The following is an 8,552-nucleotide window of genomic DNA, read 5'->3' on the forward strand; positions in this document are numbered from 1 at the left end:
AATAATCCTCACCCAAAAACAGAAAACGCCATCAGGCAGACCACCTCCATTTTTCCTCCTGGAATCATATTATTCCTCTGCAAATTCTTATATATTTCAGCCTCTGGCCTATTAAACTTTTCTCAAAGTACTCTACTTTCTGTCACATAAAGTAATAAGAAAGCAAGCTAAATATTATCCATGAAATATTTTAATTGCTAAAAAAAAAGAATGCATATTCAGGATTACAGCTTGATCACTACATTTCACATTTAGATATTAAAGGTATTTTTTGTCTTCTAGCTAAATATATAATACTATATATATATAAATTACATTATATTTACAATGTGCTAGGAATTCAGCTATGCATGCATTATCACATTTAATTTTTCCCAATCCCATAAGGCACTATTTTTAAACCTATTTTACAGATGAGAGAACTGACTTAGAGGCATTGACTATTTCTGAGTACAGATGATTAGTAAGAAGCAAAGTTAGGACTTAAATTAACATATCCAAAATCCAAATGACTGTTAACTTATATTCCATTTTCCTGAGCTGTCAGAATTAAAAGTCATTCCTTTAAATGTAATTAAAGGCAGTAAATTCCAATTGAGCCTTTTCTTTCTTTCCACCCTTGCAATATCCAGGATTAAAACTGTATTTTCCCTTCTTCTTTGAAACATTAACTCATTCTCCCATACACAGATAATTTGGCATCAAATGTTTCTTGCTATGTGTTACATGTTTTGTTATGTTTCTTTTTCCAACCCTTTTTTGACATTTTTTATGTATGTGAAATTTGAGGATCAGGGGTAGAGAGGTCAAAGTACTAAAAATGGGAAAGTTAGGGAAGGATTAGACTCTGTTTTCCTGGAAATTGAGAAAAATAAAAAGCTCAAGAACTTATGTGACATATACAAGACATTTGCTGCAGCATTATTTATAACTGTAGGAAATCAGATAAATATCCATAATAAGGTTACTGTTAAGTATACTATGGTACAGTTACATAATAGGATACTACTTAGCTTTTAAATGAGTAATTTTATTTAACTCTGGGAAGTGGAATTAGTGAGGAATTCTTTTTCTTTTTATGTCTTCTTTACCATTTAGATATTTGCAATAGTCACGTATTATTTTAAAGAACGAATTTTTTTTTTCATGTATCTAAATATATTCCAGTGAGAAAATCATGTTAAAAAACAGTTTGTAGGGAGGCGCCGACTGTCCCTTTGGCGGATGCGCCGGATCACGGGTAGCCCGGGAAGCGGGAGGTAGAATTAGAAGATCATGTAACGCCGGAGTGTGAGGATTTATCTTGGTGACTAGGATGCTGGTTCCACTGCAGGTATAATTATGCAAAGCTAAGAATCCAGGAAAGACTTGACAGAGAAGGAATTAAAAACAAGATTTTATATTAAAGTACCCACCTTGATCCTGAAAGAAAACAAACCAACAGTGGCAGCAGCAGCAATTGAGCAGTCTTGAGCACAGAAAACCCAGATACAACTCACTTCAGTGGGAACAAAGCTGAGATCAACTATAGAAAGCATTTTATGTACCACAAGGCTTTCAATCAAGTAAATAAAGTATGTGTAAGTTGTAGTTTTTTTACACATGTATGAATATTTACAACCTTATTCTGGCCCTGTATCTACTGTCAGTATAGCACATAGTGGACTCAGTTAAAATAAACCTCGTGTTTAACATGCTTAAAAAAAAAAAAAAACAATTTGTATAATATGATTATATAGTTGCTTTTTAAAATATATATGTATGTGTATGTATATGTTTGTGTATGTACATACACACAAACACATAGATGGATATATACCAAAGATGTAAGCTTAAAGATTATTATAATTTACCTCATTTTCTACTATATCTATAATTAGCGTTTGTATGGCTTTTGCTTATGTGATTTTTTTAAATCAAAAAAAGAAACCGATAAGCTAGTTTTGTTTTGCTTTTGCCCTGAGACAGGGAGAAGCACTTGCATTCATTTTCCATTTACTTTCTATTAAGGAGGGTGATATGGAGCAGAATAAAAATATAGTCACTGAAACATGCAAGGAATCAAAATGTAAAAGATTCACCCTTCTCAATAATAGAACATATTATATAATTCTTTTTTTTTAACATCTTTATTGGAGTATAATTGCTTTACAATGGTGTGTTAGTTTCTGCTTTATAACAAAGTGAATCAGTTATACATATACATATGTTCTCATATCTCTTCCCTCTTGCATCTCCCTCCCTCCCACCCTCCCTATCTATAATTCTTCATGAGTGCTAGTCTGCCTTGAGCGAAACGCTTCTTCATACTATTGGTGACCAATATGCCACAATACGTATTTTGGAAGCACTTATGAAAGACCTGTGTGTTATATGAAACATGGTATAGTGGATAAAATTTGTGTGTTCAAATCCCAGCTTTGACACTCAATAACTGAGAACTTAAGTCATTTAACTGATCTGGTAGGCAGTTTCCTCATCAGTAAAATGGGGATAATAATATTACCTACTTCATAGTGTTGGGGAGGGACTGTGTGATTTCATGCATGGAATGCACTTAGATAAGTGCATGAAGGAAGAGTAACCTAGAAATTGAAAGAGGCTTAAAAGACAAGGCAACCAAATGCAATCTATATGGATCAAGAGACATATCTGTCAAATACAATATATGGACATTTGGGGAGATCCTGATTTGAACAAAGCAACTGGAAAAAACATTATCAAGCAATTGGTGAAATTTCAATTCTGACTTCGGTGATATAAAAGAATTACTGTTATATTTTAGATATGTTAATAGAATTGTGTTATTATTTTTTAAAGATATTTATCTTTTAAAGAGGCATACTAAAGTATTTAGTCATGAAAAGCCTGAAATTTGCTTCAAAATAATCAAGTGATGGGGAAGAGAGGTATAGGTAATAAATGACTAGCCAAGTGTTGCTTATTACAACGTGGGTTTTTTTCATTTGTCTTTTTTTAATACTGTTCTCTCTACTTTTGCATACGTTTGAAATTTTACAAAATAAATAGTTTTTTTAAAATACTGTTTAAAAGCACTGGAACATAGTAAGGACTCTGTAAATGTTTACTACTATTACATGCTTTATATTTATAATATTATCTAATGTTTGTTTACACCTTTCAGATCACAGTGTGTTTTCATTTACACGAAGTCTTTTAGTACTAACACTAAACCTAGAAGGTATCCCCATTTTACAACTGAGAAGACTGAACTAGAGGCAAGACTGCAAGGCGGCCCGATATACCACCTCCGCTCTTCCAGCTTCCAGGGAACCCTCGGTAAAAGGACTAGGAGGTAACCCGCAACCTCTAAGCAAAGGGTTCTTGCTTCCTTTGGAGGCTGTCGTCAGATCTAGTGGGGAGAGAATAAACAAACATACAAATGATTCACTTAAAAATATTTATCAGACAAAATCTGAGCCCACATTTGCGCATCAGAAAAATTCTAGCTGCTACTTTAAAAGGTAATCTCGGAGGAAAAGAATAGAACACAGAAGAAGAGATTACATCGTAAAGGAAAAGTTCTCTCCGTGGTTTGTATTTCTTTTACATAACTTTATTATTGTTTCATTAGTTTACCTACCTAACCTGTTTATCCTTTCTAAAAATAAGACTAGGACTAAGGTTAGGGGACCAGAGATGAGAAACTGCGTGGGAAGCGAAGCTGGGAGGCAGGAGGACGTCACATCCCGGTTGTTTAGAGGCCCAGCCACCTAACAGCTCTGCGCCACCTTAAGAAGCGTTAGCCTCTCCCCAAGCCGAGCAGGCCCTCGGCTCCTCCCACTCCCGTGTCAGCTCCGACCCGGGAACGTGGGGAAGGGAGGGAGAGACACACTGAATGGAAAGATTGGCGCCGGAGTCTGCAGGGTCTCCCCTTCCCCCTACTCTACCGGCGCGGGGAGGAACGTGTAAAGCACGGGCCTTTGGGGTTTGGTTCCTTTCCTGATGATTCAGGGTGGGAATGTGTTCTACTGAAATGGGGGGCGAGCGGGCGGAGGGATGTGAGTGGTGGGGCTCATCTTGGGGTGAGGTCGAAGGGGGACAGAACTGGGGCGTTTGAGACACGCAGTATGCAGTGATCGTTGGTCGAAAATTGTTAAGTTCAAGAAATCCGGACGCACCTCTTCAAAGCATTTCCAAAAGAGGGGGCAAGTTTTCCATTCTCCGCCCAATTCCCCGTCTTCATTTTAATTGATTGGGTTTAAGGTAGGCCGGGCCCAAGGTTGCTTGTTGATTGGCTGCGTAAGTAATCTATCAGGATGACGCAAGCGAGAGGCGGATGTTTGGGAAGGAAGTGAAGATTATTTTAGTACCTCCCACCCCAACTACTGATTGGTTGGGATTTGCCGTGATGTAAAACAAGGCGTAAAGATGTCCACGAAAGGGAAGGGCCAATTGGCCATTTTCTCAGGGTCGCTGTCTACGGTGGGATTGGGAAGAGTGAGACGGAGTCCGCTATTGTAGTGAAGGACCAAATGGATTGAAACCCGGAAATGAGTTTAGAAGGGAACTGAAGGAGAAAGGGAAATCCGCGAAACCTTCGTTGCCCTCAAACAAGGCCATTTCCTGCGTGGGATCGATAGTTTCCTGTTTACTCAGTGAAGTTAGCGACTACCGTGGTTTTCTAAAATATACGTGATAATTAAATTAGTATGAGCCTTTGGTCCCAGACTTCCCATTTACTTATACTAAAAGGATGAAAGAGACAGAAGAAAGGAAAAGCGTGGGGTTTAGCCTTGCCTTTAGGGAAGGATGGGGAAACCAAGGTTCTTATACAGAAAGTTAAGGACTGACCCTGGATCACAGTATCCGAGCAGCTGGGTTCCTAAAGAAACCATTCACAAAATAATTGGAGAGGTTGCGTGGAAGTGAAGGAAACTGTAAAAGTTTGTCTGAAGGAAGGGCATTAATCACATTACAGAAACCTGCTTGGATATGGAGTGTATTTTATTCATCTTTGCATATCCAGTGTCTAGCAGTGTCTGATACATAGCAGGTTATGAACCGAACCAAAATGAGAAGACTTTTTACAAAGTATGCCAGACCTTTAAAATATGTTTTTAAAGGTATCTATGCCAATTTTATGATTCTGGAAAAATGTTTCACATTCACCACCTGGGTTTTTCCAGCCATAAATTGAAAGATAAATCTGCTCCCACAGATCTACCTAGGAAGCTACCTACCTGTGAAAATGCTACCATTTTCTCCTTAACACCCTGAGGCATTTAAAATTTGAAAGTAGATTTCCCCTCAACCTACCTTCCTAGAAAAACTGAAAAGATAGATAGAATTGGAGAAAAGATATCCTCTACATCCAGTGAATGAAAAATAAGGTGTTTAACCTACAATCTGCAATTCCAGGGTAGGAAGAACTATTTGAGAGTGTTGAGAGATGCCATCTATACTGTAAATTATGGAATTCCCTTGCTTCCCAGCACAAATGGACCTTTTTTTTTTTTCCCTAGTCCAGACTTTTTCTTATAGCTACATTTCAGCAAAGCTTTAACACTGTCTAAAAATTGTGCTTTGAAATTGAGGGACCAGAGTAAGGACTTCCCATTAGTATTATAACTGTCCCCACTGCAGAGCTGCAAGGGCTATGGGTCAAGATTCAGTAACAGGTACCTTCTGTTCATCCAAAGTGATCCCATCTTTTTATGATTTTCCAGGATCTCCTAGGCCAGATAGTTTACAAGAGAGTATATCATACTAGCCCTTCAGTATCGTTATGGCCATAGTTTAGAAATAAGAGGAGGAACGAGAGGCAGCTGTATCTGCAATAATAAAAGTACCATGGGAAAATTATTACTAGGCTGTAAATAATTCTAGCATAATAAGGTATATCTTGCTTATGCCAAAGTGGGATTGAGGGTGGGGCAAGGGACGGGGAGGATGTTAAAAGTATTTTCAAGAATTGTCTAGGCTTCCGGGCGCGTCGGTTACTCGGCTGGGGGAACCGTTGGCGTGGTGGTCGCCTGGGTAGTTCCCGCCGCGTGAGAGGAGGACGAGGAGGGTTTGAGCATGAGCATGGGAGAAGGGGACACCCTGATATCAGTGGGTTATGAAACTGGGGGGAAGGCACACGGGGTGTTTTTCCGCAAATATACTCAGGCTGAGGGGCAAAAGCTGGAATTTGGAGGCTGGGTCCAGAACACCGACCAGGGCACAGTATGAGGGCAATTTCAAGGTCCCATCTCCAAAGTGCGTCATATGCAGGGATGGTTTGAAAAAGAGGGAATCCCAAAACTAACGTACGTCGACAGAGCAAACTTCTACAATGAGAAAGTCATCTCAAAGTTGGATTACTCAGATTCCTAACTTGTAAAATAATGCCCAGAATTTAAAATTTCCAAGATAAACTAAGTGGTTTTGTTTCTTATTGTTAGTAGAGATAGAACTATTCTGTGTTCAGTATTAGAATTTATCAGTAAGTTATTTTAGTATCAGATATTTGATTATTACTGCATATTATATGTATGATGGAAGGATTACAACTACAATTCTAATCAATAAAAACACATTAGAACCTTTAAAAAAAATTGTGTTTATGAGAGAAAAGGGCATTTTGTTCCTAGTAATGTTAAATGAATATGTGGAAACATGCAATATTATTTTTAGGTTAATAATTCATATACTTAAAGAACTGTCACTTTTCCTGTGATGAGACCCAATAAGCAAAAGCAGAAATTGTCTCTGAAGAGACCTAGATCTCAAGGAAAAAAAACTGTTGCTGTTCCTCATCACAGGCCCAAGCCCTCCAGTGAGTAAAGATAAACCACTGGCATCTTGATTAGTGAGAACATGAGACACTGAGTCAGATAGCCTCTTGGGCATCAGGAAAATCAGGAGAAACACCAGGACCTGCTTAGGACCTGCCAAATGAACTTGGACAAGTCACCTTACCACTGGGCCTTCATTTATTGCGAACTAAAATTAGTATTACAGATAAATATTAACATTTAAGAAAGGAGGGGGGGAAAAGATATGGAAGAAACAGTTTGTAAAAGGAACATATACAGTAGTACCCTCTTAGCACTTTCACTTTCTGAGGTTTCAGTTACCCATGGTCAACTGCTGTCTGAAAATATATTAAATGGAAAATTCCAGAAATAAACAATCCACATGTTTTAAATTGCACGCCACTCTACGTAGCATCATGAAATCTCAAGCCATCCCATTTCGTCCTGCCAGGGACGGGAATCATCCCGTGGTCCAGTTTATTGATGCTGATTACTCACTTGGCAGCCGGCTGCTTTATCAGATGTACTGTCATGGTATCACATTCACATAAATTTTATTACAGTATGTTGTTACAACTGTTCTATTTTATTGTGAGTTACTGCTGTTAATCTCTTACTGTGCCTAATTTATAAATTAATCTTTATCATGTGTATGTATGTATGTATAAGAAAAAACATAGTATATATAGGGTTGGGTACAATCTGCGGTTTCAGGCATCCGTTGAGGGTCTTGGAAAGTATCCCCCGTGGATAAGAGGGAACTACTGTAATAAGAAAAAATATTTAAAAAATAAGGAAGGGGACTTCCCTAGTGGTCCAGTGGTTAACAATCCACCTTCTGATGCAGAGGATGCAGGTTTGATCCCTGGTCTGGGAACTAAGACCCATATGCTGTGGGGCAACTAAGCCCATGGGCCACAACTACTGAGCCCCCACATTCTAGAGCCTGTGCTCCACAACTAGAGAGCCCACATGCTCTGGAGCCCATGCGCCACAATGAAAGATCCCACATGCAACAACTAAGACCCGACTCAGCCAAATAAATAAATAAATATATTTTTTAAAAAATAAGGAAGGCATTAGTTTAGTGAAGCTCTTAGTTCCCTTAAGGGTCTGAAAGTCTATTATTTAACTTTTTTTCTGTACTCCTAATAACCTTCTACATGGACCTCAACTTGTAGACTTATGCCAACCATACTTAGGCCATCTAGTCCTGTTCAGTGACCCAGATTTAATGAGGAGAAACACAGATTTTTTTTCATGTCACTGTATTTGTTCAAAAGCATTCCATGGCTACCAATAAAATATAAAACACACTATTCAGCTTGGCATTCAAAGCCCTCCTCAACCTGTCCCTAACCCATATTTTGCACAATTCCTGCTCCCAAAAAACAACTGGCATCACCTAAACAGGTGCCTTTATTTCTGTTACCATTTTCCCCCATTTCAACAAATATTCATTGAGCTTATTAATCAACTTCTATGTCCCAGACTTTATGTTGGAAACTTCAACAAGTTCAAAGATGAATCAGGCTCAGCCCCTGCTAGAGTGTGCATCCATACCAGCTTGCCCAAGACTACCTTGGGTTTAGTGCTAAAAGTCCCCTGTTGTGAGAAACCCCTGAGTCCTGGGGAAAGTGAGACAGTTGATCACCCTGGTCCCTGCCCACGAGAAATTATGAGCCTCTTAAGATACCTTCTGACTCAGAAACGCTGCATAGATGCCTATTCTTTTCCCCAACTTTCTTCAAGGTAATTATTTTGGACTTCCCTAACAGTTAGTATAGTATT

General features: G+C 38.5%; 1 pseudogene across 1 annotated transcript; it reads left to right on the top strand.

The window, feature by feature from the left end:
- Positions 1-1,438: 1,438 nt before the first annotated feature.
- On the top strand, positions 1,439-6,863 carry LOC309608793 (acylphosphatase-1 pseudogene; annotated as a pseudogene). Its single transcript, XR_014249700.1, has 2 exons — positions 1,439-1,574; positions 3,146-6,863. The product of XR_014249700.1 is annotated as an acylphosphatase-1 pseudogene (transcript).
- The last annotated feature ends 1,689 nt before the right edge of the window (positions 6,864-8,552 follow it).

This window comes from Balaenoptera borealis, assembly GCF_965194805.1.
Source record: "Balaenoptera borealis genome assembly, chromosome: 13".
NCBI lineage: Eukaryota > Metazoa > Chordata > Mammalia > Artiodactyla > Balaenopteridae > Balaenoptera > Balaenoptera borealis.